Source organism: Gymnoscopelus braueri, assembly GCF_963280865.1.
Source record: "Gymnoscopelus braueri genome assembly, chromosome: 19".
Taxonomy (NCBI): Eukaryota; Metazoa; Chordata; class Actinopteri; order Myctophiformes; family Myctophidae; genus Gymnoscopelus; species Gymnoscopelus braueri.
The window spans coordinates 395,001-407,500 of record NC_137621.1 but is presented as its reverse complement, the minus strand read 5'-3'; the positions used below and the strand labels follow the sequence as shown (position 1 = coordinate 407,500).

General features: G+C 44.8%; 1 protein-coding gene across 1 annotated transcript in view; it reads left to right on the top strand.

Annotated features, from left to right (window-relative positions):
* Positions 1-12,500, top strand: part of gphna (gephyrin a) — a 105,056-nt gene that overhangs the window by 2,322 nt on the left and 90,234 nt on the right. The gene's annotated exons all lie outside the window — the stretch shown is intronic.

Here is a 12,500-nt window from a genome sequence, read left to right as displayed (position 1 = left end):
TGCAGGCCCTGGGTAGACCACCCGGCCTGGCAGAGATCTGCTCTCTGAGGATGAGCACAGCGTTCTAGTTAAAGCAGGAAATCAGTTCTACATGCTCAGCCCTTCAGTAACTCTGTAGCCATGTCTTCCTTTTCCCAGTGGAAAGCAGGAATGTACAGAAAAACAACTTCCCTCAGACTACATGTGGGGTCATAACTATACATATAAGGTCTATGATATAACCTATATATGACATAACTATAACTATACATATAAGGTCTATGATATAACCTATATATGACATAACTATAACTATACATATAAGGTCTATGATATAACCTATATATGACATAACTATAACTATACATATAAGGAGAGAGATTTCTATATAGATATAGATATTTCGTATTTTATTTACTGTGTCTATTTTGGAGCAGTATTTATACGGCTGCATGATGTGTAAATGATGTGAAACAAGAAAAAGTGCTCCTCGGAGCACAGGTCTCCGCCAGGTCAGGTACGTTATTCTGGCCTCCTGGTGGCGCTAATAGGCCAATGTGAAAAGGGTGCCATTTATTGTTAGGTCTTTCACGGCAATCAGACACTGCATTCATGATTTGAGGCATTTTGTTCCAAAAATGTGTTTTGCTAAATTAGACCTGCTGGTGGCGCTATAACAGGCCAATGTGAAAAGGGTGGCATTTCTTCCTCGGCCTAGTGGGAATGTGCGTGTTAAAATTCACGGAAATCGCAAGCTGCGTGCATAGTTTGAGGCTTTTTGTTCAAAACGTACCAATCCTGCAAACTTTGGAAGCCAACCATAGGCAATGAGGATGGACTATGGGAAATCGGACAGATTCGTGTTGATCACATGACTATAGAGATACTGTGTACCGATTTGCATGACGTTTGGATCAAATCTGTAGGAGTAATGTAAAAAAATGGGTTTTGCACAAATCGGCCTCCTGGGGGCGCTATAACAGGCCCATGTGAAAAAATTGGGGCAGAGGTTCTGAATTGGCATCCAGGGAGTGTGTGTGCACAGTTTCGGAGCGACCGGGCCAACGGTGTCGGAGATTAGCTGCTAACACACAGACAGGACGGACGGACAGGGGGCAAAACATACTCTCTCGCCATGCCTTTCGGCCTGGCGGAGACAATGAATGAAACAGTAAATAAATGGACTAGATGACAGATTAAACTCCAGTGTTGGAGATTGTTTCCATTGTGGTCCTGTGTATTCAATTCATGAAGACATTTAAAGACAATAATATACAGTAATATACAATACATCATCAACACTAGTAGCAATGAACTTATATGTACAGTAAACAGTTTGGGGGGGGGGTCATGTTAAGCTTAGAATACTTTTCTAGGACCATTTACAAATAGACAGGAGCTCTTTAGAAGGAGGGTAAAGAGTCACACTTTGTTTGTTATGGCATTCCACATTCTGGTGGCATAGACACACACGACCGGAAGCGGAAGGCCTACAAATCCACGCCCACTTTTGAGACAGCGCCGCTACTCGGGGTCCGTTAGAACGATGAACTGCAGCTGTCAATGCATTCCCTATGAGAGGATATGAGAATTAGCCTACTTTTAAAATATTCCTACATTAACTGGAGACGATATTGATTTAAATAAAAATATGTTTCCAAATGTATGGAGTGTCTTTGTCAACATATCTTCTTGTTTTCTTAATAGTTGATGTGTTTCACATTTAATTTGCCACTTTAACGAGTTACCCATAATGTTAACACAGCAGAGGGTAGACGGCAGACAGACAAGTTGTCGAATTTCAGTGACATCGCTGTCTTTACGAGCGCCGACCAGTGGCGTACCCACTGTAGAGGCAGGAGAGGCGGTCGCCTGCCCAACTAAGATCTCGCCTCCCCTAAAAAAAACAAATAACCCGAAAGGTGTCAATGCGTGCTTAATGTCCTCAAAGTCACGCATCCAACAAGCTTTGAACTGAGCAGATTGGACCTTCTGTTCCAGAGATAATGACCAAAACATATTGAAAACGGCCACTTTCGCCAGTTTTCTGGGTATTGAAAACCTCAAGGGATGCGTCCGTGACGTATATACCATGCGACCACTTAAACTCTAGATCTCCGATGCTAGCGGTTTTGACATACTGATGGAGTATATTATAGTATATTGTGGGTAGTATATCGAGATGACAGATATGGGACATTAAAAAGGACAAATTAAACAAATGGGACAGTTTATTAGAACACAAAAAAAATCGCTACAGCCTCAGTAGTTAACCAGTGAAATGACGGTATTTTACAATGCCTCTCATAGAGAATGCATTGAGAGCTGCAGTTCATCGTTCTAACGGACCCCGAGTAGCGGCGCTGTGTCAAAAGTGGGCGTGAATTTTTAGGCCTTCCGCTTCCGGTCGTGTGTGTCTATAGCAGTAGAATTAACCCCATGTTGGTGCCAAATCTGGGTTGAATGAGTTCAGTGGAGCTCCCTCTGGTGTCTGGTGTGTGTCTTTAACATTATTGAAGTAGTCTGACAGGTACATGGGTGTCTTTGTGGTGTGGCGTGGCCTGTTCTGTCCTCTACCCTGAGCCATCCCACCCTAGCATCATGAGCAGGGGTTATGTGAGTGCTAGGTGTGAGGTCTAGCATCACCCTAGCATCATGAGCAGGGGTTAGGTGAGTCCTAGGTGTGAGGTCTAGTATCACCCTAGCATCATGAGCAGGGGTTAGGTGAGTCCTAGGTGTGAGGTCTAGTATCACCGTAGCATGGTGAGTCCTAGGTGTGAGGTCTAGTATCACCGTAGCATGGTGAGTCCTAGGTGTGAGGTCTAGTATCACCGTAGCATGGTGAGTCCTAGGTGTGAGGTCTAGTATCACCGTAGCATGGTGAGTCCTAGGTGTGAGGTCTAGTAGTGTGGTCCTCATTGGGCTGTTAACATTCCTCAGAAATGATATTCGAATATTGGTCTTCAAAATTATCCTGAATATAATATTATTATAATTTGTATGTTTATTTGAAAGGGACAATACAAAAAACAATGTATCAAGTGCTCGGATCCTATACAAAATATATTTTGTTTGTTTTTATAACTTGATACATTGTTTTTTGTATTATAATATAATAATAATAATACAAATAATAATAATAATAATACATACGATTTATATATCGCTTTTCTAGGTAATCAATGTCGCTTTACAGAACAGATATGAAAACAACTTTATTAGAAAAAACTAGTTAAAAAGGTTAAAACTATAAAGAAACAGGGGGGCGGAGGTTGGGGTTTTATGTAGGGAATGTGAGTCTGAAAAGGTGGGTTTTGAGTAGGGGTGTGTCGATATATCGTCCCGCGTTATATCGAGATATGAAAACGGTACGATATGTATCGTCGTGACGTCATACTGTATCGAAAAAATATATATTTTTTTTTATTTTTCTTATTTTTTTTGGAGGGGGGGGGGGCTAATGAAAGTTAGAGGAGTTCTTACTGTATGGTGTGTGTTATATGGAATGTGAGATTACCATAATCACTTTAGTCCTTCATATATTTAGTCCAATCATATTCTATCATATTCAAGGGCTTTTGGAGAGACATGAGACTCCAGTCACTTTCAGTTTAGAGCGCTGCAGAGGGCAGGTGTTTGTGTCTGTGTCCAGCTGACACTCGTTGATGCTCGTTAATGTTAAATACATCAAGGTCTGTCGAATAGGCCTGCATCTAATCTATAGCATCAAAGTCAAGCCCTCTCTAGCTTATAGATATTCTGTTCAAGCTGTTAATAACTAGGCTACACTTGGTTGGTAAAGATGACAAGAATATGACTTATGATTTTAGTGAAATTTATATTTATGCAGCATTTATATTATATTTGTTATTAGTGTCCATATGTCCTCTGAAACAAAGGGGTTTATAGTGAGAACTTACTTTTCTGTGTTTTATAAATAAAGCAATTTTAAACTGAAGATGATGGCCAATGTTGATAATAATTGAAAAAGAAATAAAAATAATAATATTGTATCGTATCGAATATGATGTGAGCTGGGAGTGAGTTCCACAGTGACGGGGCGGGGCCGCCGAGAAGGCCCTGTCACCCCATTGGTTTATTTCATAGACATATAAAGGTAGGTAGGTAGGTAGGTAGGTAGGTAGGTAGGTAGGTAGACATAGACATATAAAGGTAGGTAGGTAGGTAGGTAGGTAGGTAGGTAGGTAGGTACCTAGACATATAAAGGTAGGTAGGTAGGTAGGTAGGTAGGTACCTAGACATATGTAGGTAGGTAGGTAGGTAGGTAGGTAGGTAGGTAGGTAGGTACCTAGACATATGTAGGTAGGTAGGTAGGTAGGTAGGTAGGTAGGTAGGTAGGTAGGTAGGTAGGTAGGTAGGTACATAGACATATAAAGGTAGGTAGGTAGGTAGGTAGGTAGGTAGGTAGGTAGGTAGGTAGGTAGGTAGGTACATAGACATATAAAGGTAGGTAGGTAGGTAGGTAGGTAGGTAGGTAGGTAGGTAGGTAGGTAGGTAGACATAGACATATAAAGGTAGGTAGGTAGGTAGGTAGGTAGGTACCTAGACATATGTAGGTAGGTAGGTAGGTAGGTAGGTAGGTACATAGACATATAAAGGTAGGTAGGTAGGTAGGTAGGTAGGTAGGTACATAGACATATAAAGGTAGGTAGGTAGGTAGGTAGGTAGGTAGGTAGGTAGGTAGGTAAGTAGGTAGGTACATAGACATATAAAGGTAGGTAGGTAGGTAGGTAGGTAGGTAGGTAGGTACATAGACATATAAAGGTAGGTAGGTAGGTAGGTAAGTAGGTAGGTACATAGACATATAAAGGTAGGTAGGTAGGTAGGTAGGTAGGTAGGTAGGTAGGTAGGTAGGTAGGTAGGTAGGTAGGTAGGTAGGTACATAGACATATAAAGGTAGGTAGGTAGGTAGGTAGGTAGGTACATAGACATATAAAGGTAGGTAGGTAGGTAGGTAGGTAGGTAGGTAGGTAAGTAGGTAGGTACATAGACATATAAAGGTAGGTAGGTAGGTAGGTAGGTAGGTAGGTAGGTAGGTAAGTAGGTAGGTACATAGACATATAAAGGTAGGTAGGTAGGTAGGTAGGTAGGTAGGTAGGTAGGTAGGTAGGTAGGTAGACATAGACATATAAAGGTAGGTAGGTAGGTAGGTAGGTAGGTAGACATAGACATATAAAGGTAGGTAGGTAGGTAGGTAGGTAGGTAGGTAGGTAGGTACATAGACATATAAAGGTAGGTAGGTAGGTAGGTAGGTAGGTAGGTAGGTAGGTAGGTAGGTAGGTACATAGACATATAAAGGTAGGTAGGTAGGTAGGTAGGTAGGTAGGTAGGTAGGTAGGTAGGTAGGTAGACATAGACATATAAAGGTAGGTAGGTAGGTAGGTAGGTAGGTACCTAGACATATGTAGGTAGGTAGGTAGGTAGGTAGGTAGGTACATAGACATATAAAGGTAGGTAGGTAGGTAGGTAGGTAGGTAGGTAGGTACATAGACATATAAAGGTAGGTAGGTAGGTAGGTAGGTAGGTAGGTAGGTAAGTAGGTAGGTACATAGACATATAAAGGTAGGTAGGTAGGTAGGTAGGTAGGTACATAGACATATAAAGGTAGGTAGGTAGGTAGGTAAGTAGGTAGGTACATAGACATATAAAGGTAGGTAGGTAGGTAGGTAGGTAGGTAGGTAGGTAGGTAGGTAGGTAGGTAGGTACATAGACATATAAAGGTAGGTAGGTAGGTAGGTAGGTAGGTAGGTACATAGACATATAAAGGTAGGTAGGTAGGTAGGTAGGTAGGTAGGTAGGTAGGTAGGTAGGTAGGTACATAGACATATAAAGGTAGGTAGGTAGGTAGGTAGGTAGGTAGGTAGGTAGGTAAGTAAGTAGGTAGGTACATAGACATATAAAGGTAGGTAGGTAGGTAGGTAGGTAGGTAGGTAGGTAGGTAGGTAGACATAGACATATAAAGGTAGGTAGGTAGGTAGGTAGGTAGGTAGACATAGACATATAAAGGTAGGTAGGTAGGTAGGTAGGTAGGTAGGTAGACATAGACATATAAAGGTAGGTAGGTAGGTAGGTAGGTAGGTAGGTAGACATAGACATATAAAGGTAGGTAGGTAGGTAGGTAGGTACCTAGACATATGTAGGTAGGTAGGTAGGTAGGTAGGTAGGTAGGTACATAGACATATAAAGGTAGGTAGGTAGGTAGGTAGGTAGGTAGGTAGGTAGGTAGGTAGGTAAGTAGGTAGGTACATAGACATATAAAGGTAGGTAGGTAGGTAGGTAGGTAGGTAGGTAGGTAGGTAGGTACATAGACATATAAAGGTAGGTAGGTAGGTAGGTAGGTAGGTAGGTAGGTAGGTAGGTAGGTAGGTAGGTAAGTAGGTAGGTACATAGACATATAAAGGTAGGTAGGTAGGTAGGTAGGTAGGTAGGTACATAGACATATAAAGGTAGGTAGGTAGGTAGGTAGGTAAGTAGGTAGGTACATAGACATATAAAGGTAGGTAGGTAGGTAGGTAGGTAGGTAGGTAGGTAGGTAGGTAGGTAGGTAGGTACATAGACATATAAAGGTAGGTAGGTAGGTAGGTACATAGACATATAAATGTAGGTAGGTAGGTAGGTAGGTAGGTAGGTAGGTAAGTAGGTAGGTACATAGACATATAAAGGTAGGTAGGTAGGTAGGTAGGTAGGTAGGTAGGTAGGTAGGTAGGTAGGTAGGTAAGTAGGTAGGTACATAGACATATAAAGGTAGGTAGGTAGGTAGGTAGGTAGGTAGGTAGGTAGACATAGACATATAAAGGTAGGTAGGTAGGTAGGTAGACATAGACATATAAAGGTAGGTAGGTAGGTAGGTAGGTAGGTAGGTAGGTAGACATAGACATATAAAGGTAGGTAGGTAGGTAGGTAGGTAGGTAGACATAGACATATAAAGGTAGGTAGGTAGGTAGGTAGGTAGGTAGGTAGGTAGGTAGGTAGACATAGACATATAAAGGTAGGTAGGTAGGTAGGTAGGTAGGTAGGTAGGTAGGTAGGTAGGTACATAGACATATAAAGGTAGGTAGGTAGGTAGGTAGGTAGGTAGACATAGACATATAAAGGTAGGTAGGTAGGTAGGTAGGTAGGTAGGTAGGTAGGTAGACATAGACATATAAAGGTAGGTAGGTAGGTAGGTAGGTAGGTAGGTAGGTAGGTAGGTAGGTAGGTAGGTAGGTAGGTAGGTACATAGACATATAAAGGTAGGTAGGTAGGTAGGTAGGTAGGTACATAGACATATAAAGGTAGGTAGGTAGGTAGGTAGGTAGGTAGGTACATAGACATATAAAGGTAGGTAGGTAGGTAGGTAGGTAGGTAGGTAGGTAGGTAGGTAGGTAGGTACATAGACATATAAAGGTAGGTAGGTAGGTAGGTAGGTAGGTAGGTAGGTAGGTAGGTAGACATAGACATATAAAGGTAGGTAGGTAGGTAGGTAGACATAGACATATAAAGGTAGGTAGGTAGGTAGGTAGACATAGACATATAAAGGTAGGTAGGTAGGTAGGTAGGTAGGTAGGTAGGTAGGTAGGTAGGTAGGTAGGTAGGTACATAGACATATAAAGGTAGGTAGGTAGACATAGACATATAAAGGTAGGTAGGTAGGTAGGTAGGTAGGTAGGTACATAGACATATAAAGGTAGGTAGGTAGGTAGGTAGGTAGGTACATAGACATATGTAGGTAGGTAGGTAGGTAGGTAGGTAGGTACATAGACATATAAAGGTAGGTAGGTAGGTAGGTAGGTAGGTAGGTAGGTAGGTAGGTAGGTAGGTACATAGACATATAAAGGTAGGTAGGTAGGTAGGTAGGTAGGTAGGTAGGTAGGTAGGTAGGTAGGTACATAGACATATAAAGGTAGGTAGGTAGGTAGGTAGGTAGGTAGGTAGGTAGGTAGGTAGGTACATAGACATATAAAGGTAGGTAGGTAGGTAGGTAGGTAGGTAGGTAGGTAGGTAGGTACATAGACATATAAAGGTAGGTAGGTAGGTAGGTAGGTAGGTAGGTAGGTAGGTAGGTACATAGACATATAAAGGTAGGTAGGTAGGTAGGTAGGTAGGTAGGTGGTAGGTAGGTAGGTACATAGACATATAAAGGTAGGTAGGTAGGTAGGTAGGTAGGTAGGTAGGTACATAGACATATAAAGGTAGGTAGGTAGGTAGGTAGGTAGGTAGGTAGGTAGGTAGGTAGGTACATAGACATATAAAGGTAGGTAGGTAGGTAGGTAGGTAGGTAGGTAGGTAGGTACATAGACATATAAAGGTAGGTAGGTAGGTAGGTAGGTAGGTAGGTAGGTAGGTAGGTAGGTAGGTAGGTAGGTACATAGACATATAAAGGTAGGTAGGTAGGTAGGTAGGTAGGTACATAGACATATAAAGGTAGGTAGGTAGGTAGGTAGGTGGTAGGTAGGTAGGTAGGTACATAGACATATAAAGGTAGGTAGGTAGGTAGGTAGGTAGGTAGGTAGGTACATAGACATATAAAGGTAGGTAGGTAGGTAGGTAGGTAGGTAGGTGGTAGGTAGGTAGGTACATAGACATATAAAGGTAGGTAGGTAGGTAGGTAGGTAGGTAGGTAGGTAGGTACATAGACATATAAAGGTAGGTAGGTAGGTAGGTAGGTAGGTAGGTAGGTAGGTAGGTAGGTACATAGACATATAAAGGTAGGTAGGTAGGTAGGTAGGTAGGTAGGTAGGTAGGTACATAGACATATAAAGGTAGGTAGGTAGGTAGGTAGGTACATAGACATATAAAGGTAGGTAGATAGGTAGGTAGGTAGGTAGGTAGGTAGGTACATAGACATATAAAGGTAGGTAGGTAGGTAGGTAGGTACATAGACATATGTAGGTAGGTAGGTAGGTAGGTAGGTAGGTAGGTAGGTAGGTAGGTAGGTAGGTAGGTAGGTACATAGACATATAAAGGTAGGTAGGTAGGTAGGTAGGTACATAGACATATAAAGGTAGGTAGGTAGGTAGGTAGGTAGGTAGGTACATAGACATATAAAGGTAGGTAGGTAGGTAGGTAGGTAGGTAGGTAGGTAGGTAGGTAGGTAGGTAGGTACATAGACATATAAAGGTAGGTAGGTAGGTAGGTAGGTAGGTAGGTACATAGACATATAAAGGTAGGTAGGTAGGTAGGTAGGTAGGTAGGTAGGTAGGTAGGTAGGTAGGTAGGTAGGTACATAGACATATAAAGGTAGGTAGGTAGGTAGGTAGGTAGGTAGGTAGGTAGGTCGGTAGGTAGGTAGGTACATAGACATATAAACGCCTCCTTCGGCTCTGAGGCATTGGTATCTCGGGCGCCATTTTAGAGGAGGAAAGCTTCCGCGTGTGTCACAGAAGGGGGCGTTCGGTAGGCCAATCAGAGGCAGGTGGGGGTCTTTTCGTAAGAGGCAGCCACGCAGCAAAAGTCAGTTAGACATGCTGTGATTGGCCAGTAGTCAACGTACTGTGATTGGCCAGTAGTCACTTTAAATGGTAGCTTTCCTACTCTAAAATGGCGACCGCGATACAAGTCGCTCCAACGAACTGCAGAGGCCAATGAGGTATCTTGGTTTCTATATCTATGGTTTATTTGTCCAGAGGGAGCGGGAGGGGGCGTGTCTTAGGGACCAGGGTGTCTAGGAGGGGGCGTGTCTTAGGGACCAGGGTGTCTAGGAGGGGGCGTGTCTTAGGGACCAGGGTGTCTAGGAGGGGGCGTGTCTTAGGGACCAGGGTGTCTAGGAGGGGGCGTGTCTTAGGGACCAGGGTGTCTAGGAGGGGGCGTGTCTTAGGGACCAGGGTGTCTAGGAGGGGGCGTGTCTTAGGGACCAGGGTGTCTAGGAGGGGGCGTGTCTTAGGGACCAGGGTGTCTAGGAGGGGGCGTGTCTTAGGGACCAGGGTGTCTAGGAGGAGGAGGGGGCGTGTCTTAGGGACCAGGGTGTCTAGGAGGGGGCGTGTCTTAGGGACCAGGGTGTCTAGGAGGAGGAGGGGGCGTGTCTTAGGGACCAGGGTGTCTAGGAGGGGGCGTGTCTTAGGGACCAGGGTGTCTAGGAGGGGGCGTGTCTTAGGGACCAGGGTGTCTAGGAGGGGGCGTGTCTTAGGGACCAGGGTGTCTAGGAGGGGGCGTGTCTTAGGGACCAGGGTGTCTAGGAGGGGGCGTGTCTTAGGGACCAGGGTGTCTAGGAGGGGGCGTGTCTTAGGGACCAGGGTGTCTAGGAGGGGGCGTGTCTTAGGGACCAGGGTGTCTAGGAGGAGGAGGGGGCGTGTCTTAGGGACCAGGGTGTCTAGGAGGAGGAGGGGGTGTGTCTTAGGGACCAGGGTGTCTAGGAGGGGGCGTGTCTTAGGGACCAGGGTGTCTAGGAGGGGGCGTGTCTTAGGGACCAGGGTGTCTAGGAGGAGGAGGGGGCGTGTCTTAGGGACCAGGGTGTCTAGGAGGGGGCGTGTCTTAGGGACCAGGGTGTCTAGGAGGGGGCGTGTCTTAGGGACCAGGGTGTCTAGGAGGGGGCGTGTCTTAGGGACCAGGGTGTCTAGGAGGGGGCGTGTCTTAGGGACCAGGGTGTCTAGGAGGGGGCGTGTCTTAGGGACCAGGGTGTCTAGGAGGGGGCGTGTCTTAGGGACCAGGGTGTCTAGGAGGAGGAGGGGGCGTGTCTTAGGGACCAGGGTGTCTAGGAGGGGGCGTGTCTTAGGGACCAGGGTGTCTAGGAGGAGGAGGGGGCGTGTCTTAGGGACCAGGGTGTCTAGGAGGGGGCGTGTCTTAGGGACCAGGGTGTCTAGGAGGGGGCGTGTCTTAGGGACCAGGGTGTCTAGGAGGGGGCGTGTCTTAGGGACCAGGGTGTCTAGGAGGAGGAGGGGGCGTGTCTTAGGGACCAGGGTGTCTAGGAGGGGGCGTGTCTTAGGGACCAGGGTGTCTAGGAGGAGGAGGGGGCGTGTCTTAGGGACCAGGGTGTCTAGGAGGTTGGCATCACCCGACCTGAGGGCGTGGGAGGGGGCGTGGCGTTTGATGAGTCCAGAGAGGTATCGGGGGCGTGGCGTTTGATGAGTCCAGAGAGGTATCGGGGGCGTGGCGTTTGAGGGCTTTGTAGGCAGTTAGTATTTTAAAGTCAATTCTGTGCTTGACTGGGAGTCAGTGAAGGTCACGGAGGACAGGACTGATGTGGTCCCTGGATCGGGTTCTGGTGAGCAGGCGGGCGGCAGGATTTTGTACGTACTGTAGTTTTTGTCCCTGTCAAATAAACATAAAAAAAAACCATATATATATAGATGTATTTATATTTATATGTTTATATTAATATATTTTTTTAAATCAAGTTTACACTTTTATATTCAAATATATATATTTTTATGTGATGTAATAATAGAAATAATTGAATACTAACCATCAGGCTATCCTACACATAATTAAGGAAAGTCAGTCTCACATTTTTCTCCTGACTGGCTTGAGCAGCTGATCTCAACATGCACAAGGGGGGGGGGGGTATAGATCCACACCCAAAACATACATTTGTTTTTATTCCAATTCATTTTAACCGACCTCTCCCGTGATATATGCGCGACTCTCTCCCTCCCCTCTCTCTCTCTCGTCAAGTGCGCAGCAGTGTTGCCATGTCCGCTTATTAAGCGACTTTGGGCCTGTTTTTCTGTAAAGTTGCTTGAAAGTGTAGTTGCTTATTTGGCCTTGTTTCCTAATGTTGGAACATTTTGGAAAGGACCTCCAAATTAATATCTGTCCGCAGACCTCCCCCCTTCTGAAGATATGTTGTGCCATAGACCCCCATACAAGATCTGTGTGGATTAGGAAAATATTCCACAATTTTCACATTCTTTCAAGATTTTTATTTGAAAATAGCCGATCTACAACGTGAGCTTGTAGATCGGCTATTTTCAAATATCCAATGTATTTGTATATAGGTTTAAAGTGCTCATAGTCACTTTTGTTGGGCTTGTTTTCACAAACCTGGTTGCTTATTTCTCTCAAAACCTGGCAACGCTGTCAGATACACGCTGCACACAATCACAAATGGAGCCAGCTCTCGCTCTCTCGGTCTCTCTCTCTCTGTCTGTGCAATTCCTCTTAAATAAACAGCCCCCCATCGAGCACGCTCGCTCACTCTCTCATTTTGTTTTATAATGTTTAACTTAATACAGGACTGGACGGTAACATTGCGGTAGGGACTGTTTGTTGTGGTCAGATCCGCCACGGTGGCTGTAATGTGCTCTTATTGGCTGTAGCGTGCATCTCCTCGCAGAGTGGCCTCAGCTCCTTTCATACTGTATGATACTGTCTGATGTCCAGTCGGCGACAGAGCCGAATATCTAACCTGATAGATATCTAGAAACACTCGGGAAGGCATCGCCGAGCGTAATTATCGCGGTTACATCGTCTCGCAGAGCCTTTCACACACAGCGACCAAAACCTCGCCGATCACAGCCCGATCTGCATCAGATCGGAGGTTTTGTCGGCGAGCCCCAAAAAAGGTCCCCGACAGCATAATCGGA